The sequence below is a fragment of the Lissotriton vulgaris genome, chromosome 2_1 (assembly GCF_964263255.1).
Source record: "Lissotriton vulgaris chromosome 2_1, aLisVul1.2, whole genome shotgun sequence".
NCBI lineage: Eukaryota > Metazoa > Chordata > Amphibia > Caudata > Salamandridae > Lissotriton > Lissotriton vulgaris.
Genome location: NC_141687.1, coordinates 590,266,732 through 590,294,347, shown reverse-complemented (window position 1 = coordinate 590,294,347; position 27,616 = coordinate 590,266,732). Strand labels below are relative to the sequence as shown.

The following is a 27,616-nucleotide window of genomic DNA, read 5'->3' as shown; positions in this document are numbered from 1 at the left end:
GCACCATCCCAGCTCAGAACTTGGCTATATGCAAATTAGTCTGACCCTGGCCCAGTGCATCATGGGAACAGGGCAGACCAAACTACCAAGCCAATTCTTATACTGGGAAGGAAACAAGCTACCGGGGACCGGTTTCTGGCATTTCAGCCGTCTTCGGCCCGGCTTGCTTGAATCCTGATGGTGCAATGAGCTAGGGACTCACATCTGAGTATACCCTTCCACGCTTATGGTGGACAAAAATGATTCAGAAAAAGGGGGTGGTGATGAACAGAGTGTCTGAATTAAGCAGACCACTCTTACCCAGTCCAAAGATCAGGGCTTGATCCATCACCGTTTTTTAGCTCACTGCACCATCCCAGCTCAGAACTTGGCTATATGCAAATTAGTCTGACCCTGGCCCAGTGCATCATGGGAACAGGGCAGACCAAACTACCAAGCCAATTCTTATACTGGGAAGGAAACAAGCTACCGGTTTCTGGCATTTCAGCCGTCTTCGGCCCGGCTTGCTTGAATCCTGATGGTGCAATGAGCTAGGGACTCACATCTGAGTATACCCTTCCACGCTTATGGTGGCCAAAAATGATTCAGAAAAAGGGGCTGGTACTTCTTGTGTTTCATGCCACTTTGGGAGAACAACTAGCTGGACCTACCACTCTCTTTTGGAGTGCAAAACTCGCCCTTTTTACTGTCTCCCTTCTTTGAAAACAACATTTTTATTTTACTGCCTGGGCCTATTCTCTGTCCCAGTCCAACCCTGGTCGCATATACAGATATTTGCGGTAGATGCGTTCCTCCCCCCATTGTACAACAAATAGAATTCTGCCAGAGAAATATTTAGCAGTCGCATTATCTTGCAGGAAAACATTTGTTACTAAAAGCTCAATTTTTCAGTGAACTATCTCATGTTGGATATTTGCAGATGCTAATTACAAACTCGCCATTTTTAGTATGTTAGTGGGTTTTTTGGACAATATGTTCACCAAATCATTTAAAAAAGCCCTCACCCCCACACATGGAGTAACCATTTCTATTTAAACATGTAAACTAACTGCACGAGAGAGTTCATCCTTGATACTTTTCCGAGTTGTTACTTAAAGGACCATTTTCAGTGAACAATCTAATGTTTACATATTTGCAAATGCTAATTACAAACTAGCTAGCTTTGGTATTTAGTTAGTTTTCCGTGTACAGCAAATCATTTAAAACAGTCCTCAACCCCCACACATTGAGTAACCAAATCTGTTTAAAAATGCAAACTAACTTCATGAGAGACGTCATGCTTGGAATTTCCAATGGAAACTGAGTCTTCCTACAGTTTGCTTTGCTAAAACGTGCTAAAGGCAGGTGCATCAAACTCCGGCGCTCTAAACCTTTGTAAGTGCACCCCATGAACCTCTTGTCTTGTTTATATCCTCGAGCCTAGTGTTCTGTCCTGGTGGTGTCTGCACTTGCGGTTTTATTGTGGTATTTATATAATGTGAACCTAGCCGAAAGGTGCTCTGAAGGTGAAGTAAGCATCCCCCATGTTGATGAGAGACATGCATAGCACTAGTTCCATGTTTGTGGGTAAACATTTGCATGTGTATGCCTACAGCACCAATGTCTACATGTTTCTGTGATTACAGGTCATTTTTTCACCACAAAGAGTGTAATTCTGGGTTGTGCAGTAACAGTGCAATGTGTTCGAACACAATATCAAGTCCAGAATATCGACCAACATTATATAATCAAGTAAAGGACATAGTTAAGATTGACTACTCCTAGCTTCACATCTTGATGGCATTGATATATCTTTATAGTACATAGATATGGAGTTAACAATAGTAAAGCTTTACTTACTTATTTTTGGCTTGACCATATATTGGGGGTTGATATTCTGGACCTGAAATTATGTCACTCAATAATGTGACATTTAAGCGTGCAATATTAGAGAATCCCGTGCAAAAAGCTGGGACACCACCAATCCACAACATTCTCAATGATCAGCCATATCAGCGATAAGACCCCAAAACAGGCGATAAGGCGCGTTAGCAGCAGATATTTAACACCTGCTCTTACCTGGTGTTAAGTCGGACGACAACCTGCACCATAAAAGGGAGCCCAGCCCAGAGCCAAACCTGAAGAACAACAGATGCCATGGAGCTACTGATCATGCAGCTCGGAGCCCCAAGAGAGCCACAACACCCACCGCCACCCTCCCAGGCCAACCACCCCCCCAAACCACCACCTCCCTCCCCCCGGACTACTACAGAGGCAGTGCAGACAAAGACTGCGGACCTTCAGAAAACGCACCAGCCTCACAGACCTAACACCAGAGGATGCCATTGCCCACTACAGGCTCAAAATGACAACCATCCTCCACATCCTGACCATCATTGCCCACAGGCTGACCATAACAATACTGTGGACAACCAACATCCCTTCGCAGACAAAGCTGCTGGCTGTGCTGCATCTGTTGGCCTCTGGTACCAACAACTGCCAGAGTCGGAGGAGTCTCACAGCCAGCCCTATCAAAGTTCATCACAACTGTCTTGGATGCCATCATCAGCTAGGTACCCCAGAACCTTCACTTCCCCAACACTACGCAGGAACAACTGGAGACCAAGCAAGGCTTCTACGCCATAGCTGGCTTCCCGCATGTGTTGGGGGCAATTGACTGCACACATATCCTACTTATGCCCCTTGTCGACACTGCACACAATTACCGCAACAGAAAGTACACACATTTCAACAATGTACAGGCAATAGTGGACCACCGGGGACTCTTGACCAATGTGGTCGCCAACTACCCAGGTAGTGTGCATGATTCCTACATCTTCCGACACTCCATCTTCAACCAGCGCTTCCAGGGGGGCACCTATGGAAATGCACTGCTTGTTGGTAAGTACCAAATGAACACACAACACACCGCAACAATCATACAACTCACAACTCTGGGAATGCACACGTTACAAACTCACATACAACATGCCAAACAGCATGCCCACCTACCAGACACAACAGCACAACTTACTGTGGTAACCTGGGCTAGCCAGGTACATAAGCCATCAATGGCATGGCACCTCAGCCACACAATAGCAGATTGTGGGGAGAGCTGGGAACCAGGCATGCGCGAAGGAGGCAAGTGACCCATGAATGAGAATGTGCACAATGTCAAGTGTGGTGTGGATGTGCTGGCCAGACCTCAGTATGCAGACCACAGACATATTCATCTCGACATACGCTGCTGGTGTTTGGACTGTAGTGGACAGTGGACGCAACCATGTTACCTCAGCCAGTGGGGAAGATCGTGGAAATGTAGATTGTTACACCCCCCCCCTTGTAAGCCTGAGCAGAGTGGACTGGCCCGGCGTACACCAGGTTAGAGTAAGGATGTAAATAAAAAGCACGAAGCTCTGGGCGTGGTTCTCTTCTGGAATGGCCAACGTATATGCCAGGGCAATGCCTCTTACCCCGCCACGAGGCCAAAGCCGTGAGTGGTGTTGCCTGTGATCTTATGCACCTGCTGCACACCGGGCCGCTGGTCCCCAGGCCCTTCTTGCCCGCCCCTGCACACCCATGCCTCATTGCTCACCTGCCAACAGCAGCGTGTGTCAAAGAGGGCCCACCACGTGCCAGTACAAGCTCCAAGCCGAGGCCCACAACCTTGGCAGCCTCCTCAGACCATCACTGGCCTTCGCGACACAGGCCCTTATCACTCCTTACTTGCTGACATACCCCACCGCAGTCTCCGGCCTACACTGCGGCCTAGAGGTCAAACATTTGGAACTGAGTCTTGATATCATGATGGCCGAGTTCATATGTTAATGGGATGTCCCTGTACTCCCTTCGATGTGGTGCCACAACTCTGTGCATAGCATTCCAATGACACATATCTGTGGTCCCTTGCTGACTACTGCCTTCGGCCTACACTACGGTCAAGTAGGTCACACATTTGGAACTGAGTCTTGATTTCTCAATGGCAGAGTTCATATCATTGTACGCAAGAAGAGAAGTAAGAGGAAGTCTTGGTTCAGTCTGGAGGAAAAAAGGATCATCGTTACGGTGGTGATCGAACACTACCAGCATCTGATCTGGTGTCACTAACTCTGTGCATCGCAGGCCAACGACACATGGCTATGGGCCCCTGCTGAACACTGCCTCCAGCCTACACTGCGGACGAGCAGGTCACATATTTGGAACTAAGTATTGATTTATTTATGGCAAAATTGATATAATTGTACAGGCCTCATCCAGACTGCATCCCCTTTCAGCTCCGGTACCACTAACTCGACATTCATGGACACTCACTGGTTGAACTTTGGTGGCATCTGAGTATATGACCTTGGGGTTGTCTTCATCATCATGTAGCTGATACTGACTTGGTGTTAAGAATGAGTGTCCTCCATTTTGCCTGTTTCTGCTTGGTTCTGCCCTCTGCATCATGCCCTGGAAGAACACCTTCCACTGTCCCCCGAAACACAGCGTGACATTCACCTTGGACTTCGACGAAGACCCACTCAGCTCTCGTGGCCCTAACTGAGTGCACCACAAATCCCTGTCCTGTGGAGGTGTGCCTGTACCGTCCCCAGTGCATCTGGGGCCACTAACTCTGTGCATCTCCAGTCATGGACCCTTACTGTTTGAACTTTGAACTTCTGATTGTCTGATCACTGTTCCAATGACCACTATCTGCCCTTAAAAAATGAAACGAAAATGTTTATTCTTTTCTTTTTTAAATGCATCCCGTTTTCCTTTATTGAAAAGCAGTTGCAGATATGGAGGTCTGCTGAGCCAAGCAGGCCATAATTCCTCGGAGGGCTAGCAATTTATCAATATTCATGAGCCTCGCATTTTGAGACCCCATTGGGAATCGCTGACACTGTTGTACATTTGCTTTTGCGACTCACAATTTTTCGCAATTTGCGAGTTGCAAAAGCAAATAGTCGTACATCTGGCCATATGGCATTTGCTTAACATTGTCTTCTGCAGCCCCTGTGGTGTGGGGCTCCCCGAGCTTCAACAGTCCCCCTTAGGCACTGTGCATGGGTGTCTGGCACCTGACGTGAGAGCTCCTGACTGGGTCTAGGTGGGAGGGCTCAATGTACTTTGCAAAGGGCCCCTCAAGTGTCATTAGACCACAGATTGAAGGCAAAGGGTGTATGCTGAACTGGCTCCCACTCAGCAAAAGAATTGAGTTATTTAGAGTTTTGCAGATGTGGGCCATCTGTGACTATGATGCCCCCTGCATCAAACTTGTAGTGTCCCCGCTCTATTGAGAGTCAGGGAAAGCACCAGGTTTCTGATGACACAGACTCATCTGGCTCCTCCAATGGAATAATTTTCAATATGGGCTTCCACCATGGTCCTGTAGGTCAATTTACTACATTTTTCCTGACAGGGAAAGCCTTGCATTCACAAGCAAGATACAACAGAAATTATTGTTACCTGTTAGACCCTTCGATGATTTGTACAATAGAAATAGACTTCTGCATTTTGCTGCTTGTATTAGCGAAACAAAAATAAAATGCTGACCATCCAGCATGCATGGTGAATGACTGGAATATCAATTATGCTCACAGGCTTCTATTTCCTTTTGGCAAAACTAACCAGCAGTGCTGACAGGCATTTCTATGTATGGTGGGCAATCTGCTGCCCAGAAAACCTTCACCGGCAGGGTGGACCATTTGCAGTGCTCTAAATGACTACATTTGTACCTTGAGCAAAATAAAAGAATTCTTGCACACCTGTCTTTCGTAGCTCATGGAATGTCACCAATTTGCATTCAGGCTCTTAACAATGATTGACAGTTTCCAAATCCAGACTGTAGAATATGCAGCCCTAAATTGTGGAATCCCATCGCTTGTTCTTTAAAATCGATCACAATTCACCTTAAATTCAGAAAAAGGGCAGAGGCATGGCTGTTTTGAATTCATACTCACTACATGTGTGGTGTCCGTAGTCTGTATAGCAACACAAGGATATAGTTAGATAAAGATAGATATTTGTAGAAGACCAAAGCACTCCACCACCAAAAGTGTAAATAAGAAATCATAGAGATTGCTAATCTTGAGCTATAAATTAGTCACTTGTTTCAACCTTAATCACTGAAAACTCGTGAGCGCCCAAGGGTAAAAGAAATAGGCAAAACAAACGGTTTTTATTATAATCACCTGAAATGCTAACGATCAACTGTGGCAATCGCTGACAAAGAGGAAATGTAGATCCCTCTTCTTACGAACGCCTACTTAATGCCTACAAGTTCAGAATAACTCATGTCAGAACCTAAATATGAGAAGACATACCACTGGTAGCAGAATATCACACCTATCCAATAACCTAATATTTTAACTGTCATTCTAAAAATATACAGAAACACGATCCAAAGTAAATATATTTACTATAATATCACGTCCCTTAATGTATTTGGTAAAAATCAAAGCTTCTTAGTAAACTCAGAGAAGATAATTCCCTAATTATTAAAGACACACATATTCAACGAGAGACATTGTGAGATGTATGGTAATCCCAATATTATAAAATCGCACTATACCATGTTGTATCTTTTGAATAAATACAGCGTCTGGAGCAATTCCGTTCAGCTCCCTAAATAAATATAAAGCAAAGTTTGTCCAATTCTGTCCCAGGCTCCGTATTATAGTAATCCGGTTAAGGAAAGTAGTATTCAGAGTTCTACATCTGTCTTTGAACTAACTTGTGCCTCTTGTACTGCGAGATAACCGTCAGGCTAAAACTGCGCTGCCCGAAAACCTTGTCATAGCCTTGACCCGCCCGCCAGTCTCCAGCAGCCGACCGCACGTGATTCTAACTACAGCGGGGCTGCCTGGAGGAGACCGGCGAGGGGCTGGAAACTACAATACCCAGCAGCCCTCACTGGGGTCCAGCGTCATCAGCTTTAAATTGCCATCGAACCCGTCTCGCGGGACGCGAGTGGGACGCCGGGAGAAGCCCGGGCAAAGGGCGGGCCCTCTTTGGCCCTCAGGGGCCTGAAGTGGACGGGACGGGCCACCCCCTTAACACCTCCTCCTAAGGCACCCTGCAATAAGGTAACCCGTTTACTAGATACACGGTACACAGTTATATGTTTACATCGTAAGGATGACCAAAGTTAAGAAAACTCTGATGGCAACGAGATCCACAACAAGATTAAAATCTGTGAGCACACCACTACCTACAATAACTGCCATAGACCTTATGTTACAAAAAACTATTAGGGTAGTGGCGGACACAGGACACAGAGAGACGACTTTCCTTGACCCCAGACCTGTGTTTTCCAAACCTGTCCTGATAACATAAATATTTTGGATGCCGCAATTAACTCTCAGGAATCATTATTAATGCAGGTTGTTTACAGATTTGCGAGGGTCGCATTTAAGGACAATACCCCGAAACCCCTGTTTACATGCCCTGCAGGGAACACCATGGAGAGTAGTCCTCTGGTGTCGACTAGCCATGGTAGCAACATAAGCTGCCTGCACACATCGTCTTTAGATCTAGAGGTTCAACTTGTGGAGGGCCAAATACCTGCTACTCAACTGGCCCCGGCGATAACTTATGAACCAACAAGTATAACTCAGCATCATAAGAAAAAACGAAAGACAAAACACCTGTTGAGAAAAACCTACTGCCCAATAGTTAAACCGAAACACTCAATTAAAGACATGTGGCAAAAACTTAGACAGGGGAAATCTTCCGCAACAACCACAATTGGGACTCCTTTGACACCTACCCAAGACCCGGATACATTCCGAAATGAGAAGAATAATATTGAGAGTATTTCGGTGAAAGATCAGACAAGGCAAATAGATCAGATATCCACAATGAAAGTATCCCTCCTGAATGAAATAGAATCTATGGTTAAATCTCTCTTACAGCCCATCAGTAAACGAGTTATCAACATAGAGAAGGCTCTAGGAAAATTCGAGAGAGCACAAAATGAAGTATCCTCTAGCATTCTTAAAATGCTAAAAACGCCTAATTCAACTTCTATCTTTGTTCCAGCAAGCAAAACCCTCAAAGCTATTAAGACTAAAATCACGAAAACCACTAGTGACACAACAAAAAGTACTATCAAACAGACATCACCTCAGCGACAGGGATCCCCAGCTACATCCAACCCAGTAATAACTACACAAGTAGTGTCCAACCCACCGCAGGTAGTAGCCACACCTGTGAATAACACACAAATCATACAGGTACACGACGAAACTGATGATAGTGAATGGGCTGCTGAGGGTCACTCTCCAGAATCAGTTATAGCAAATGTGGAGTCATTGAGGCACCCCACATTATTAACGCCGAATATTCCCATCAAGACAGCAGGGACAAATCAGCCTAAACCGACGATAGAAAAAAGACCTATCCATATAAATCTTCCACCTGATTCTAATGCATACAAAATTGTCATGATTGGGGTCCCCAAACTGGCTGATAACAGGGGGGAGACCTATGTGGAACTAAAAAATAAGGTCATGCAATGGTTAACCACACACAGGCCACTTCCCTCTCATATAAATGGGTACATTTCTCGTGTGAAGAGACTAGATTGGGTGGGCTCAAGATTTAAATCAACAGAGGGAGACTGTATTGTAGTTAATTTTAAAGACAGACGAGTGGCGAAATTCATCATTAACTGGAGGAGTCCCTCGACAAATACCCTGATTTGCACGATGGGTTTAAGCTATTTCCACCCCTATAATACAAATGGGCAAAGTAAAAATCCCCAACCTTATCATGGCCACGAGTGGTCTTTGGAGCCCCAAGCCCATCTTCAATCATCGGCACCCCCTCTCGCTCCTAGTCAGGGGACGCCCTTAGACTTTGAACAACAAAGAATGTACAATCCTGGGAAGGTAGATCATATAACCACCCCCCTCAAACAACGTATGAAAGAATGGAACCCGCACAATATACATATAAACGAGATCATGCATATCCCTATCTCTTTCAAAATCAATTTGAGGTTCCAACATCAAATAGATACGATGCAGTGTATTCCTATGACCATTTGGACGTAGTGGATTGACTGACATCTGTCCTGCCCCCCAGTACTTTACCTGACCTGTCAAATTGCATGGAAAAAACGAACATAATAAGTACTGATAAACCAACAAGTACTTTAGCCCTCTCAAGAGTGGCACCAGTTACCAATACAATAGAGCCCGTAACACCTTTCCTTGAGAATCTCTCCCTACAAGTAGAACCTACTCTCTCCACTCTCGAATTAGGTAGCTCTTCTTCTACTTCAGCCCATAACATGCTACATAGCACTAGAAATCAACCAGCAGCTGTAACAAGCCGATTTAATCAAAACCCGTACCCGTTTCCTAACACGACTCAAGAGCTACCGAATGATCACGATGTACTTAACACCATAAAAATCTTGTCGTGGAACATTGCAGGACTGTCCGCAAAAGTAAATGACCAGACGTGGATGAAATTTATCAGGAAATTTGCTATACTGTGTTTTCAGGAAACATGGCTCACAGATAATAATGTCTTCATTGAGGGGTTCCAGAGTTTCTTTGTCCCAGCAACTCCATCGCCCAGTAGCAGATCAAAGGGGGGCTTGGCAATATTCATCAGCCTCTCCCTCATCTCCCAGGTCAAAACCAAACAATTGGAAAACAGGAACATTCAGGTCTTGGAGCTTAGGAAGGGTAAAAAAGCACTAACCTTGGTCAACTTTTATAATTCAGTAACATCAGGAGAGTGCAATATCATCAAGCTTCACAATTACTTGCGAGACGAATTGGTAAAATTGCCACGGGACAAAATAATCACTGGTGATTTCAACGCACATATCTGTGGAAATCTGACCATGACAACCTTGGACTCTTTGGGATGTGGGAACAGGTCAGGACTTCACTGTCCGCGAGGTACCAATGTGAATAATCTAATAGATGACCTGAACCTGAGTGTCGCTATGTCCCTGAAAGATGACTCCTTCATCTTTGAAATACCAACTTATAAAGGCTCTGAGCACGGCTCTTTCATAGACCATATTCTTCTTTCTGTTGATCTGGCAAATTTAGCCTTAAATTACAAAATACACGAAAGCATCTTTAGTGACCACAATCCAATCTCAGTTGAACTAGGGGAGGGTCTTTTTGAACTACGGAAAAATCATAAAGACACGGGTGCTTTAAAGTTGATTAACGGAAATCGCCGTTTGAAAAGGTCCATGATAAACAGTGATACTTTGTATAAGTCTGTTAAAACAAGTTGCAAACAGGAACTCAATCTTTGTGTCTCTGAGTCGACACCACCTGAAACTATTTTATCTGCTTTTGCTGTTGTAGTTCAAAGGATCGACCAACTGCTATCTGTTCCAATAAAAGGCCCAACTGTTTATCAGCCAAGATGGTTTGACCACGCTTGTTCGACAGCTAGTCAAAATTTGAAAATGGCTCTCAAGAAAAAGCCAAGGGATTCCGCACATATTAAAATCTTGCGATCTGAATATAAATCAACCATGGCATCCCGTAAAAAGGAGATAAAAGCAAATATCTTGGAGTCTCTGCTTGACCCATCAACTCTGAGTAACCGCTCCAAGTTCTGGAGCATAATCAACAAGCCGATGTTTGATGACCCTAATGCTGCCAGCCTTGGAACTAATATACCTGAGAATGAGTGGGTTTCCCATTTTAGTTCAATCTTCAAGAGCGATGATCCACAGATGTTACAAGAAATTAAATTCCCAGAAGAAGCACCCTTGCAATTCACAGTTAAAGAAGTCGAAAAGGGGATCCGTGGCTTAACCAGTAATAAGGCCCCGGGCCCAGATGGCCTTCCCCAGATTTATTTAAATCAAACATCTCACTTTGGGCCCCAATCCTCACCGCGGTTGTCAATGCTGGTGTCGCAATCGGGAGCCCAAAGTCCTGGGGGGCCTCAACCATAGTACCCGTTTATAAGAAGGGTGACAGAAGCAAGGGAAAATGTTATAGGCCCATCTCCCTGATAAACTCAGTTGCCAAAGTAGTGGCTGACCACGTGGGCTAAAAATAACAACGTAATGTCAAACGTTCAATACGGGTTCAGACCAGGGCACTCAACAATTACTCAATGCCTGAATCTATACTTAATCAGTGGCAAGTATACTTTGGCCAGATATGGAACTTTATATATGGCTTTTATGGACCTTTCATCGGCCTTTGATTGTGTTGATAGAAATAGACTCTGGGACATCCTATTCAAAATGGGGGTTGAGAAGAATCTGATTAACTTTTTAGCCGACCTCCATAGTGACACGCGAGCAAATGTTCGCTATACCAAAGACCTGAAAGTTACTAGAGACATCAAGATAAATCGGGGGGTTAGGCAGGGCTGTATTTTAGCGCCATTTCTTTTTAATTTATATATTAATGGTCTTGAGGAGCACCTTTTAAAAACAAAAACTGACTATCCACACATAGGGAGAAAGGGCGTACCTGTTCTGCTCTATGCAGAGGACGCTGTCCTTATCTCCAGAACTGCACTAGGCCTTCAAATATTACTTGAATCTTTCTTCCTATTTATGAAATCACGGGGCCTGAGCATCAACAATACTAAATCATTTGTTATGAAGTTAGGATCTGGTTCAAAAAAGTCTTATCCCTTTTCTGTCAATGGGGAAAAAATACCAATAACAAAGACTTTCTCATACCTCGGTGTATTGTTTGACCACAAACTCACATGGGGTGTTGCAGTAAGGAAGAAGAAGGGAGAAACAGCAAGGACTAATGCTGCAATAACTGATTTTGCGCGTAAAATGGGAAATACACCAGTGGTTGCTCTGATGAAACTGTAGCAAGCTAAAAGCACCGCTGTGGCCTGTTACGGGAGTGAAATTTGGGGCTTTGTCCCTGTGGGCGACCTTATAACAACTGAAAACAATTTCCTAAAACAAGTATTATGTCTACCTAAAGGCACAGCCAATTTTTCTATTCACGAAGAACTAGGTATGCCTTACCTAGGGGACAAGATTGCTGTAAACTCCTTGTTGTGTTGGTTAAACTGCTGGGTGAATGATGATATACCATTTACCCAAAATATCCTTCTCGAAGAACTCAACTGGGAAGGGAAATTCAAGATACCCTGGTTAAAATATATCAGAAACTGTCTTCATGATCTGGGTCGGTTGGAACTTTTCCTAGCACCACAGCAAGTATCCAAACATGACGTAACTTATGTGAAGGACACTTTCCTGTTGAATCGACAGCTTGCTAGGGAAGAGTTAGAGCTCAAAAAAGGTAGCGTGAGGAGGCATGTCTTAACAAAATCGTGTATGCAAATTGAACCCTACCTATCCTGGCCCATCTCTAGATATGAGCGTTTCCTGTTGTCCAGATTTCGCTTTGACTTATTTCACTTGTTGCTAGCTGTGCCTAGTGGGGCCCACCGGGGACAAGTGTTGCCAGCTTTCGGCTGCGACAGTAAGTCTCCGCAAGATCTGGCTCACTTTTTATTTATATGCTCCTACTACATGATACCACGAAAACAGTTTTTAAAACCCCTTTTTAAACAATTGAACTTTGTTCAAATAAGGGCTGCATTACTTTATCTTCAAATGCTACACTGTGAAAGGACCTTGTTTCTATGTAACTTCCTAAAAACAGCCCTGAAATTTAGAAAAAGTATGGAAGGTTAACCTCTATTTGTATCATCCCTCCCCTGGAAATATGTTTTAGATAAACAGTATATTTATATTTGCTTTAGAAATTATATGCTCTCTTGCGATTTCTTGCTCTTGATGAAATGTCTTTTTAACATTATTATGTATATATATGTTTTTTATTGTACTTTTATGACTGCATTGTATACAGTCGAATAAAGGAATTTTGAATTGAATTGAGTTCTACAATTAAACAAACCAAATGTATGTCAATAAATCTTTCGGATTGGCCCAATATTACAGAAATACACACCTGGTCCGATCCTGTACACTAATCTCCCGACGTACCTAGCATCCATTGGTCTAAATATACACACAACAACTGACTATAATGGACCCTCCTATACTAAAGACACAGGGAAAGACTCTTGATTTGCAAATTCCCAAAGTTACTAAATAGTCGAGACGACTTAAATGGCCGAAGTGATGAACATAGATAAGTGTGAGATTACTGTACACTTGTTTCATGCTTAATGTGCCTATTTAGTAACTTTGGGAATTTGCAAACCAAGAATCAGTTTCAGAGAGACTGTAGAAATTTCGGAAAGAGAAGTGCAGGTTTATTCTTCTGTCTCCGATTTGGGTTTCACAAGTTTGGTTTCCTTTAGGAGTTGAACTTGCTGTAGAAGATCCTTGTATGATGCCAGTTCACTAGGATTTACTGGTAAATCCAAATGGGGAAGAACACTCTTTGGTGTTAAAAGAAAAATGGAACCTTCTTGTTCGGAAGATCTCACTGTTTCTTTTCCTGAAAGACCAGATACACTGGTTTTTCAGGAAAAGCTAAAGATTTATTGGATGAATCATGGACACCAGGTACTAGAAAGAGGAATAAGGGAGTTTGGAACAAATGGTGTTGTTGGTTCATGGAAAGGAATCTGGATCCTGTGGAGGATCTAGTGTCAGAGATGGCAAACAAATCAGCCAAATTATTTCAGTCACGTTTTTCTTACAGGACCAATAATTGCTACAGGTCAGGTGTGTCAGCTGATCATGCTTTGAAGGCCAATACTGCTGTTGGAAGTGATACTTTAAGCCATAGGGTGATAAAAGAAAGGAGGCTTTAGAGGCCACCTAGGGCCCTTTATCTTTCTTTTTTGGATGTAAACTTGGTTTTCAACCTATTTTTATCTTGGCCGGCAAACTCGTCTTTTATTAAAACAGATATCTCAAAAGCTAGCAACTTTTCTATGTTTAATATCCTTTGGAAGGGTCAACAAGTTTTATTCCACAGACGGTGTACACTTTGATATTTGAAAGAGAACTAAGACTATGTCTGAGAATACTTTTATGATCACAAAGAGAGAGGGAAGGGCCCGAGGAGATATTTTAGGACGTAGCACTGCTACAATCCCCAACATACACAGTTAAATCAACAAAATGTAGCAGTGGGTCACACAAGCAAATTGGCTGGCTAAGTATCTGAAAAGGTAGGTTAGACAACAAACATGAGTGATAAAGCTATTGTGTGACTAAGCGATATATACACTAATCAAATGGGTACTCCTATGTGAAAAAAATACCCATCAGTTGTCGATCGATACCGCTCTGTTCATCATCTGGGATCCGTCACACCAGGAAGGTAAGGTTTTTTGTACTCACTGGGGATAAGAAAGATGTATACAACCTATATGACCAGCGAGGCCCTGTGAAAACTATGGTGTACCTGGGTGTAAAGTGACAACTGTAGAGCAGTGCACAAGAAACGTGAAATAAGTGAAAGAAAATGTGCTGGAATAACTAAAATTGGATAGTGAAGAGGGTAAAACCCTTTAATAAAACACCTCTTCACTCCCAAATCAATAAAAGAGTGCGACAAAAGTAGTCTCAAGAAATAACTACTACTTATTGTGTGCGGTCAACATGTTTCTACAGACTACGTGGACCCCAAAAGGTATCCTGCTGCTTTCATCAGGACCATTATCGCTACTGCTCAATGTTCTGGTGAGAAATAAAAAATATTTTTATCACCTGGGTATTATGTAGGTCATCATTCTCCTGGCTAGATGGCAGGAGAGAAAAACTCCACCTCACCTGGCCACACCTGGGCTGTCTCAGGGAGACAGCCCAAAAGGACGTCAGGAGTACCGACCGGAAGAGCGGTGCTCCAATTGCCTGCGCTGTGGCCAGGTGAGGTGGAGTTTTTCTCTCCTGCCATCTAGCCAGGAGAATGATGACCTACATAATACCCAGGTGATAAAAATCTTTTTTATTTCTCACCAGAACATTGAGCAGTAGCGATAATGGTCCTGATGAAAACAGCAGGATTCCTTTTTCGGGTCCACGTAGTCTGCAGAAACATGTTGACCGCACACATTAAGTAGTAGTTATTTGTTGAGTCTACTTTTGTCGCACTCTTTTATTGATTTGGGAGTGAAAAGGTGTTTTATGAAACGGTTTTACCCTCTTCACTATCCAATTTTAGTTATTCCAGCACGTTTTCTTTCACTTATTTCACGTTTCTTGTGCACTGCTCTACAGTTGTCACTTTACACCCAGGTACACCATAGTTTTCACTGGGCCTCGCTGGTCAGATAGGTTGTATACATCTTTCTTATCCCCAGTGAGTACAAAAAACCTTACCTTCCTGGTGTGAAGGATCCCAGATGAAGAACAGGGCGGTATCGATCGACAACTGACGGGTATTTTTTTCATATAGAAGTAGTACCCATTTGATTAGTGTACATATCACTTAGTCACACAATAGGTTTATCACTCATGTTTGTTGTCTATCCTACTTTTTCAGATACTTAGTCAGCCAATTTGCTTGTGTGACCCACTGCTACATTTTGTTGATTTAACTGAGAATATTTGTATCCATCATTTCATGACTGCATGAAGTTGTGATGGTTAGTTGTATGAAAGTGTATGAATAATGAATGTTGGATTTCAGACCTGAGGGTGAAGTAAAATTGTTGATCTCTAATGTCAGACCTTATAAAGCTGTATCAACTGCTGCAATATTGAGATGGCTGAGATCAGTTATGAGTGAAGCAGGTTTAGACTTATCAACTTTTGGTGTGCATTCAGCTAAGGAAGTCATGGTCAGCAAGGTTTTTTGGACTTACATATTTTACAGCGATTTGGAAGGCAGCTGATTGGTCAAATGCTATTACGTTTGCAAACTTTTATCTGAGACTGGTGAAGCTTGTGAGCAGTTTAGCTGTGGAAAGCTTTAAAATTGCATAATGATAGCCACCAGTTTACTAATGAAATGGTAATTCTCCAATTAACATGCAGAGATTATCTTGATTTAATTAAACACAACGGAGGCTATCATTATCCCATCAACCTCGCCCTAAAATGTAAATTAGTAAGGTTCTGTTTTTAAAAAAGGAGAAGTATTTGAAATGAATAGCGTTTTTTAAGTATTGTAAATTAGTAAGGTTCTGTTTTTAAAAAAGGGGGAGAAGTATTTTAAATGAATAGCATTTTTTAAGTATTGTGAATAGGAGTGAGACTACTAAATTCGTTATATGAAATAATTCAATTTGTTTCAAATCAATTATATATTTTGTCCTCAATTCTGCACTTTCGGAGTTATTTGTGAAAGAAGTTCCTAATTGTTTTCTTTCTCTGCAAGAATCAGCCCATAATAGGAGTCTGTTGTTGGGAGAATGACTGAGACATTTTAAGATGTTCCAAGTTTTTGTATCTGAGCCTGTAGGCGAATGTAGCTGTGTGACATGGGCGTATATACCCTGTTAATCATTCCAGAATGGAACTTGTTGTTTTGTGATGTTTTAAGTTATTTAAGGGGCTGCAGTTGAGGGAGCTAATAAAGAGTATTGAATAATGATAGCCTCCTTTGTCTTTAATGAAATCAAGATTCTCACTGCATGTTAATTGGAGACTCTCCATTCCCTTCAATCGAGAAATCACAAGCAGGAGATGCAATCTCTCTCAGGAGCTACCCCACAGAAATGACGTACAGCTTTATTGCATCACCCTGGTCTCCACTCCTCATAAAAAATGCTAAGAATTTTTTCACTCTGGATCTGGTGCCCACCTAATACTTATATTTGCCTAAATCCTCTTGGGTTGATGGATCTTCTGTTACGCATATCTTTTTTCTGAGTAGTTCCTCACTTTGGTGCATTTTACTCCTCACTTACGACTAACTGCTGGGTTTTCAGGAGCAGCACACATGCACTGCTGGGCAAAAAGGTTTTTGTTGATAATCCTCTGTTTTGAGCCCACAATTGTGCATGGATGGTTTGAGTACATTTAGGTTACAAACTCTAGAAAAGCTTGTCAACATCAAAGTGAAATGTGTTTGTTGAGGTAAGGTAGCCCTGCCAACAGAAGTGCTGAGCAGAGCTAATAATAATAACAGTATTAGAGGTAAGGTGGTCGGTAATGTAAAGAACTGATGGTTGGAAAACAAGGCATATATCCATACAGCATGTTACATCCCAAAATTCAATGCTTTTACCAAAATGTATATTATGTACAATCTGGTCAGGGTCTTGTTTGACCTAGGCAGAGGGTAGCAGAAATTGCAGGGCTGCGATCTCATGTTTCAGGGTGCCAGAGTTCAAAAAGGTGCTAGAATGCGCGCGTTATCATTAGCGGAGCTGCCAGGTGGATGCTGGTTGAACTGAGTGGCCTATAGACATTTCTTCATGTCAGAGTTAAAACCACAGAAGATCATGAGGGGTCGAGGAAACAATGCAAACAAGGAATGAGTCAAGGACTTCAAAGACGATTTTGGTGGCAGGTTGGTAGAATACAATAGAATGAAGTCTGAAATAAACAATTATTGTGATGATGATGTCCTCTTGTCTTCAAAAGAGTGTGTCCTTGATTAGTGGCTGTATACAAAGAGTAGGCCCAGGATCTAGATGTTTGGTGCTCCACCTTCCAGTTTTTTCAAATTAGTAAAACAGGTACAATAATCCATGCATATGTCACATGGGTGCACCTCACTCCACCAAGCGTTCAGACAGAGGCACTGGAAGCTTGATTGGGGGCAGAGGGATGCAGTAGCACCCCCCAAATAGCCATGCTGTAGTTAGAAAGTGGATAAGCAAAAAAGATGCCTTTACAATTTGTTTATATCTTGTCTTCATTTGCAGTGCCTTCAAAGGCAAGGGTCAAATGTCAGACTATGTATGGTTGTTTACATTTCTTTTCCTCACAGCAAAGTTGGAGGATTTTGTAAAGTGAAAATGTGAAATCTTGCTAGGGTACACAAAGATTGAAAAGAGAAGCTGCAGGATTGTACTTTTTCCTAGCACAAATCAAAAGTTAAATGCCTGTAAATGAAGTGTAACAATATCAGCCATGGTCCAAGCAGGTAACAGCAGTGGAGCAGTGGGGCCGGGTGGATAGGGGATTTCGAAGGACGATGCAGAGGGAAAATTAAACAAATAATTAATTTTCCCTCTGCATTGTCCTCCAAAATCCTCCCCCACCCCCAACCAGGTCCCACCGATGTTATCTGCACGGACCGCAACTGACCAATGTTACAAAACTATCACCAGCAATTAAAGCACAAATGAGCCACATTTTTAATTTTGAAGAATAACGGAAACTGATATTTTTGATAGGATTAAAGCTAATCAATACACTTTATTTGGTGATGCGCAAATTATAAATTTTTGCTGAAACCTGTTTTTTATACAGTATCATTTGTTCGCTAATTGTTTTATCAGTAACACGGTATGTCTGCGCAAATTTAGTGCCTATTTCAATTAACAATATGCTATTTGTAAATGACAGTGTGCTACCACACCATGCATTAGTAATATATTTGCGACAGTGTGTTCCAAAATGCACTACTCTACACATACTACACCATACCGCTCTCCTGCAACAGTGGTGTGGTTCATTTGCTACACTTCCTTGTGTGGCCTTAGTTTTCACATAGTCCTTGCGATTTCTGTGATGTAACATTGATGCCAGAACACCTACTCTGAAAATTGTTCTAGCATTACTGGTTCAGAAATGTGAGGTTAGCCCAAAGGGAGCTTGCCCTGAATTTGGGGCTGCACTTTGAAGTAATTATGACTTATAGCGTCATTACAAACCATACAATTACTAGAACATTAGAATGAACCACCCACTGTTGTGCAACTGTACGCTGATCGTGACACAAAGCATGACTGACTCGCACAAGATTTCAAAACCAAGCCCTGAAAGACTGGCATTAAGTTGTCACAACCATGGATAATATCTACTTCTTAACTAATGTAGGGCAGAATGGCTCAAATGTTGAAATCAGTGACTGGAGAAATAAGCTTTGGCAAAGCCAATAGGTCTCGGCAATGCAAGCGCTATTGGCTTTATCAATGAGAATGGGCCCCATTTTGAGTTTGGTAATCCAATGGACCACCAAACCGATGGTGGCATTGCGGTTCTCACTGTAAAGGTGGTCAGGCTACCCTATTACAAGTTGGTCAGCCAGACTACCATGGGTCTGCTGCTGCAGCCAGGCATCCGTGATCCCTAGCGGCAGTGCTTAATTTGTGCAGGTGCTTTCAGGTGCTGAGCACCGGCACCTTTTTCTCAGGGCCGGGTCTATGAAATTTCTCTCCCATGCACAGCCAGCACTGTGCACAGGCCATTAAAAAGCCCCAGCCTCAAGCGAGGCCTGTGCAGCTGTACGTTCAGATTTGGTGCATGCTACTAGTGTGCTTGCTTTGGCGCACACCAGTGCCTGGTCCTCAGGGTGGGGGAAGGGCAGGTGTGTTGTGTCATGCGCAGTATAAACTGAACAAACGATTAACTGGGAGCATAATTTCAGCTGCGCTACCCAGCAGTCTGCGCTTTCCAGTGTAGCCAAAGCTGCAAGGTTAGGTGAGTTGTGTGTGCGTTATTTTACACACAACTGTTATCCTACAGGTGACAGAATAATGCTTGGCCGTGGGGCACCATCGATAAATTCCTGCACAGTGGCACCCGCAGGAGACTGTTCAGTAGCTGCCTCCCTCAGGAGCCCAGACAAGGCCTTGCAGCGTAAAAACAATATATGGGAAGCAGCTGAGGGTGGTCCAAAAGTAAAAACACGTCTTCCTGTCAATCAGTGTATTAGTCCCATGCTCCTACCTGTCCCAGTACCATCTCGTCTCTATCAGACCCGTCCTCTCCCTTCTGCAATGGGCACCATTGCAGCCACAAGCACCTTGAAGAACACCTCCCATCCTTGCCACTGTGAAAGTGCCCCACCGCTCCCTCTGACAGTGTCCCTCTCTCCACAATGGCCTTCTTCCACTATCCCAGTGCCTCTATCTCCACAGTGCCTGTCTCACCTATATCTAAGTGCCCCTATGCATACAGTCCGCCTCCCCTCTGTTTCACATTGCCCCTCGCTGCAACAACACTCGCGTACTCCTGTTACAGTACCCCTTAGCTCTCAGAGCTCCCCTCCCCACCATTGCTTTGTATTAAAGCATGCACTGGGCCCTGAGTATCCATCCTTTGAGTTCGCACGTGAGACCGCAAAGCCCCTCTCAGTCTTGACCACACGAACCAGTAGGCTTTCCCAATTACCCCCTAACCAGAGAGAGGATACACAGGGAATTTCTCACCTTTGACCTGTAGAAAAATAGCATTGATTCCAAACGTGCTATCAGAGGGGCTAGGCTGTGTTGGGCGCTCTGTACCTCACCCCACCCCCACAAGCCTGCTGAGAAGTATCGCCTCACAACTTCTCTTTACCTCCAAAGACTCATGTCCCGTAAACCCCTGCTGCATATTTACAGCCTTATGTCCCTGTTGGAGAGAGATCAGAGTTTTGTGTATTTGAAGTTTTGACTGTAGCACAGAGGGGTAATGTAGAACATGTACCATGAAGATGGCAGAACTATATTATGTGGATAGCTCAGTGGGTTTCTGTTTTTCTTCACAGATGTCCTTTTGTTACACGCTGATCATAAATTACAATCCTAATATAGCAGAGGCAGAAGACTCAGTTTAATTTAGTGCTTTATTAGTTAAAAAGTATGTGTGGAAGCTTGTCTGAATGGAGTTGAATGTCTGACTTCATTTGAAAATAGGTGACGGTGGGATTTTGCGACTTATAGTCTGATCATGTAATAGAACTATTTATTTGTAGCATGAAAGTGTGGTTCTCCATCAAGGCATAATCCCAATGGTATAATTGACACTTTATTACGTTTTATCAGGAATGTCTATTGTGACATAACAAAACATTTTTTTATGGCATAAAACTTAACACAGTTAAAGAATCGCTATTGTGTGTCTTGGACAACACTGCTGTGCATTGATGAGACAGGCCAAGAATGATACACACCTGTCACCTCTCTACTTTACATAATTAATGACTGTATATTTAATAAAGCAGAGGCGTACTCTTTGCTTGCTCTATCTCAGTATCTGCTTTTCTTCCTCCCCTTCATATCTCATACCTTCACTTCTCTCCAATCTTACTTCACTTTCTGCCCTACATCTGCGTTTTCTGTAATCGCCACCTCCCCTCATTAAAAGCTTTTCATTGTTCACCTTTCCATCTTTCCCCTCCACTCTACTCTCACATGCTCCCCACTGTTTGCTTTTCTTCCCTTGCCTGTCTCCTCTTTTCACTTTTCCTTCTCATCACGTTCCACTCCAATCTTGTAGTCCCAAACTCTGCTTTCCACATTTCTCTTCACATTGTCTACTGCATCTATCTTTGTCTTTAGACCTCTCCTCCTCCCTCACTCTCCCTTTTAATTTTGTCCTTCTTGCACATATATTTATATTTACTCCAGGAATCTGTGTTCTATCTCAGAGTCATAAATTGAAATCTTGGGTGTGGCCACTCAGTCTTTTATCTTTAGATAAAATCAGTGCAATTGAGCTGGATAACAACATTTTTAATTTGGTGTCAAGGCCCCCTCTAGTAAATATGTACTTTACAAACATACATGGTGTGTTTCTCCCTCCATTCCTTCTTTCTTCCTTTTACATTCTTTTCTTTTTTCCTCCTTCTTTCATCTATTACTTATTTATTTCCTTACTCCAGTGCTCCTCTTCCTGCCTGCATTTGTTACTGCCTTCTATAATGTATTCCTTCCTTCCTTCGTTTCTTTCTTTTAAACAGCCCAGTGCAAGCACATTATCTTTTGTTTGCAAAGTTGCCTCAAGTCCTCAAATGACCTTTCTCTAATTTGAGTACACTTTTAAGTTTTTGTCCTAGGCTTCCAATATGTGATATTATGTTATATTGATTTGTATAGTGCACTAATCACCCAGGAGGGTATCCAGGTATTTGGGCAGGTGTGTAGGTGTGAGGTGCCTGAGTTGCCTTTGTGAAGAGCCAGCCCTATATCTTCTTGGGGAACTCAGTACGGGAAGAGGTGACTCTGATGTGTTGAGGCTTGTGGTACCAATAAAGGGAAGTGGGTGGGGCCACTGGAGGGATTGGGTGGAGCTCAGGAAGTGGGTGTGGCCTTGTTAAAGACTGTGAGCACCTGCACTTCATATTTTACAAATTCAGCATTCCCTGGCGGTCTTACAGCAGTCTGAGGCCCCAAATATGCTGGTGGTGCTGCTGCCGCACAGCCAAACATTTAGGAGTTTCCTCAAGCCTGCCTTGAAAAGTGTGGTGCTAAGGAAACAACGGGGGCCCTAAAAGGCCCCCTGTTCTCTGTGCCAAGGGATACATGCAGGAGGGCACATGGTGTGCCCCCCTGCATGCATGCACCCCCAGTTACTGCAGGGCATGGGACTTGAAAGTCCATGCTCTCAGGAACCTGCAATGGCGTTCCCATTGTGGTGCCTTTCTAAGGCTCAAATGTTTAGGGTGTGGTAACGCACTCTTTGTTTGATGTAATTTTCTGATTAGTAATCAACTTTCACATTTGTCGGTGGTGCATAGGTAGGCTACCCTGCTGAGCTATCAGGGTTAGTTGTAGCAATGCTCTGACATGCGTTTCCTGTGTCACAGGACCCACTCCTATCTTGCACTCCTTTTTTATTTTCATTCAATTATTACTCCACTCTTTCAATTGTTGTTTGCAAATTTTATTTTCATTTCCAAACGTTGCTTGCTAGTGAGTTTTTTCGTTCTTCATTTGTCATTTTTTATGCATTTCTTTTCAAATGATTGTTTAGACTCAATGCATTTCAAGCGTAAAGCCCTTCCTCAGGGGATTTCTTTTATCTGAAAACATTATACATCCTGATGAGTACACGGTAAACCATATTCATATATAATATTACTTCACAAAAAATACTTAACAAAACATTTCTACTCATGTAATGTCCATGCATATTTGACATTTTTCGGTGAGGAAGGGCTTTATGCTTGAAATGCATTGGGTCTAAACAATCATTTGAAAAGAAATGCATAAAAAATGACAAATGAAGAACGAAAAAACTCGCTAACAAGCAACGTTTGGAAATGAAAATATAATTTGCAAACAACAATTGAAAGAGTGGAGTGATAATTGAATGAAAATAAAAAAGAGTGCAAGATAGGAGTGGGTCCTGGAACACAGGAAACGCATGTCAGAGCCTTTCTAAGGCTCACATATGAGCCTAAGCACTGCACCGCTGTGGGCCAGCATCCGCAGGACTGCCCGACCTGGATTTCATTTGGAATCCAGCGGGTAGTCTCATTTTGGCTTTGGTGGTGTGGCAGCGGGGGAGGCTGGAGTGCCAACCCGCTGCTACACCACCAAAGTCATAATAAGGCCAAATGTCTTTTAGATGTGGTGTGTAGCAACATGGCTGCTGTTCACCATGTCTGAAAGTCAGGTAAAAAAGTTCTATGACTCTTCTTCCAGTTTCTTACACTTTTCCATTGACCCCCTCTAAGCATAGGCTGTCCATTCTCGATGACTTATTCATTTGTAACTCAGTAAAAGAAGTTTGAATGCATAGAACAAAAATAAATGAAAAAGTACCTGAATATACCACTGAAACTAAACATTTCCGTTGCTGGGCTGTGGACCAGTGTCCCTCACAAATGAACCAGGAATGTGAACTGATTGAGCCCTTTATAGTGGAAACATAAAGCACAATTTCATGATTGTTTCGGTTTCACATTAGAAGGAAATAACCACTGCATTCTCAAAAGGGCGAGCATTTTACATCTGTGCACAGTGACAGCAGTACCCTGGCAAATTAATGTAGTCAGGATGTGTTTCATACATTGGTTCAGCCGCTCAGTAAATGATCTGCATTTTCAGTGTTAAGAAACGACATTAATTGGTGACTATGTGCTGGTTAAAAACAAATTGTATCTATTATATTCTGTGATATCTAAGTTGATCAATATAATTCTGTTGCAGTCTGAGTATAGAGTTTTAAGAGCTTAACGCTATTCCACATCATACAAGTTGTCACAAGGCAGGACAGGAGGCACGGAGCAGAGCCTGTCACAGAGCAGGCAAACACAACACAAAATAAATGCTTCCCTCAAAGGAAATCTGTAAATAATGGAGTAGGCTAGTCTCGCGAGTCCTTGATTCATACTTAGGATAAAATTAGAGGAAATACCTTTGAGTGTAGAAGAAGGGTTTGCTAACTTTCAAGGAGGGGCATGTTTTTTTACTATCCAAAAAAGAAATTCGGAAGGGAAGATGCATTAAAAAAAATCTGAAACTGACCAGATGGAGTTAAAAGAGTGTAACCAGTTTCGTTGTATACTTTTAGACAGCTAAAACTGGTTATACATGTAAGCTGCCAGGTGTGGTAGAGTGAACTTCTGACCACTTAGGCAGATATGAGTTTTTCATGGCGTACATGAATGTGATATTGTACAAATCACAAGTCTCTTATTAAAAAAGATGTAAGGCGCTTTTACATGGTACATACTGGGACTCGACCTAACATATGGCTTGTTGCAATGTGTAAAGCAAAGCTTTGCTCATTATGTTTTCAGCGACCAAATCATTTTCATATAACAATCCCGCTGGCATATTCACAAGCAAAGAGCTAAATAGTTTCTGTTATAAAAGAAAGGCCGAATACAAAAGTAGAAGGGATTATAGAATTAATTATTAAAAACATAAGAAATAGCTTACACACAATAATAAAAAATACTAGGCAAGAAAGGGGCACAAAATGAACAGAAAAACAAATAGGGGAAAAAAAAGCAACTAAGAATGAATACTAATAATAGTTCATAATGGATAAAAGGAAAAGGAAGTTAATAGAAAATAAACATTTAAATAAGAAAGACAGTCTGAAAAGAACTAAACAGCTATCAAAAATATATGGATAAGCAGGATTTCAGGTCAAATCTTCTAAGTCAAACCGTTTTTGATAATAAGTCATACCGTACACTATGGGCCCGATTCACAGAACTAACTTAAGACAAAATCCTAAACTTACTACTTTTGGCATTCACAGAAGTTAGGATTTTGGCTTAAGTTTGTCTTAAGACAGACTTAAGACAGACTTAAGACAAAATCCTAACTTAAGTCTGTCTTAAGTATGTCTTAAGTCTGTCTTAAGACAAACTTAAGACAAAATCCTAACTTCTCTGAATACCAAAAGTAGTAAGTTCAGGATTTTGTCTTTAGTTAGTTCTGTGACTCGGGCCCTAAAAACTTAAATGGGTATCAAGAGTACAGCACTTTTATTTAGTCGACTGGGTTCAACTGTGGATCATGCTCCACAGACTGCATACCATGGTGTACTGTACTCTGAAATCCGTTGAGTTTGTGATCTTTTAAACAACTGTGAAACAAATACAATTGAAAATAAAACGACTTTCATGTTAGTCCGTGTTCATGCAAGGTATATATGACCGCTTCAGGAAAACTTAAAAGGATTAAGGGTGCTTGAAAGATTGTGTGGTTCAGGTGACTAGGGCAAAGGAGAATTGGTTGCAATGAAGCTGAACTGAGATCAGATACGTTCTGTGATTAGAGAGACCAGCCAGTTTGATGTCTTTGTCTGACGCTATAGTCCATCTGTTGATTAGTGTCTAATTGTTTTTCCTGGACTTTTGAAAGAGATTTTGCTCTCACCTGGCAGCCTTTTGTTCTGGGGAGGCAGTCCTAGTATAGTATAGAAAAAGTGTGGTGCGTTATATTAGGGGGTGGCAGAATGTAGTTCATCTACATTTTTGTAATGTACCTCCTTCAAGGAGGTAGTGTGAGTTAGAGACAGTTTAACAATCCTTCTTGGGGAAAGAGTTGAAAAGTACACCACAAAACGTATCAGCATACCTACGAAAATTGCAGATACAAAACACACTAAAAGTGGAGGACAAGGAAGCTTGCACACACACTTTTGAGCAATAGGAAACATAAATACACCGGAACACAGCATTCTCCTAACACAAGTTCGCCATGATCTAGGGAAAATCCATATCCAGAATTAGCAACATTTCAAAATATAATGCTCTGATTCAAAAATAAACAGTGACTAACCAACTGACATCTAAGTTAGAGGGCTAATGCACTGTGTGTTGATTCACTTTCCATTAGTGTGCATACAATATGCGAATCGCCCCCATTGTCCCCGCAAACCTATTCCACATAGCGACAACGCACGGATATTTGATCTTCACAGCATAGCCTTTAACTTTTTACCTTCAAGGTACTCTTAATTTTCTTTCTTGAATATTCACTTTCTCAATTTTTCAGACAAATGTAAAACACACTTTGTTCATTACTTCACTTATGAACAACCTGAAGAGGCAGAAGGTTGTATATACATTACAGGCATGGCATAAACCATCAAGACACGCAATTTGTTAACCCCTTGCGTGCTGATGACAGAACGGTTCCGTCATCAGCATCGGTTGAGCTGTGCTGATGACGGAACCGTTCCGTCATGACTCCGCCCGCGCAAGGCGGAGTCAGCACAGGCGGGGAATACGCCCCGCACGCAAGGGGTTAATGACTTCGACTGTGCTCGCTGTGCCAGCAGACCACAACTTGCACTGGCCCCTGAGTACCACCAAGGGCATCCAACAGCATAGATGTATCACTTTGACCACCTGTTATTAATGACTTTTTCCAGCCCTCCAACCCAGAAGTACAACCACTAGGGCACCGCATAACGCCTGGGTCCTACTGGGGTTCCTGAACACAGCCCCCCCAATGTCTCCTAACACACCGGCATCTCAGGTAGAGCAGGATTGTCCAGGACCCCCAGCAGGTCATTCCCCCCTCCCGCCAGCTCGGAACCCCGTTGAATGCTCGCCCTGTCCCAAGGGTCGGTCAATCCATGCCAAAAAGGAGTCCACACCATTTTTTGCTGCCAGGGACCTTGCCCTTCTGCCTTAGGGATGGGTGGGTGGGTAACTTGCCACAGGTCCACCACTTTGGAAGCTGCTAGAGAGGATAAAGAGCATTCACCCGTCTGCTTTTATCTTTGTCGCAGACAACTTGCACCCTCCGATGACGTCACTGGTCCTCACCCAGTCTACAATTACTTTCGGGTCATCTTGGTGGGGGGAGAGAAAACAGACTCCTGCCAGTGATGCACCTTTGGGCGCAATGCCCCTAGGTGTGGGTGCCGATGATCATAGTGTGCATACAACATGCGAATCGCCCCCACTGATTGTCCATCCATACCCTCCCTCGCAAACCTATTCCACAGAGCGACAAAACATAGTTATTTGATCTACACAGCGTAGCCTTTTATTTTTTACCTTCAAGGTACTCTTCACTTTGTTTCTTGAATATTCAGTTCATAATTTTTTCAGGCAAATGTAAAACACACAGTGTTCATTACTTAACTTATGAAAAACCTCAAGGGGCTGCCTTTCAAAGGATACATTTAGGCAGAAAATTGTATATACATTACAGGCATTGCATAAATCATCAAGACACGCAATTTGTTATTGACTCCAAATGCGCTTACTGTGCCAGCTGGCCCCAACTTGCACTGGCCCCTGAGTACCACCAAGGGCATCTAACAGCATACATGTATCAATATGACCACCAGGCACCTTTATTAGTAATTACTTTTTCCAGCTCTCCATCCCAGAGGTGCAAACACTAGGGCACACATAATGCCTGGACCCCACCGGGGTTCCTGAACACAGGTCCC

The 27,616-nt window shown here is 42.7% G+C and overlaps 1 protein-coding gene across 5 annotated transcripts in view; it reads left to right on the top strand.

Moving 5' to 3' along the window:
• Positions 1-27,616, top strand: part of LOC147730802 (4-galactosyl-N-acetylglucosaminide 3-alpha-L-fucosyltransferase FUT6-like) — a 256,677-nt gene that overhangs the window by 94,177 nt on the left and 134,884 nt on the right. The window contains exon 1 of one of the 5 annotated variants that reach the window (XM_086955629.1): positions 14,784-14,848. The exons of 3 other annotated variants lie outside the window; for them this stretch is intronic. The gene's annotated coding sequence lies outside the window, so the exon portion shown is untranslated. Of the gene's footprint in view, positions 1-14,783; positions 14,849-27,616 lie in introns of those variants that run through there. One more of the 5 variants, XM_086955627.1, reaches the window with a different exon arrangement.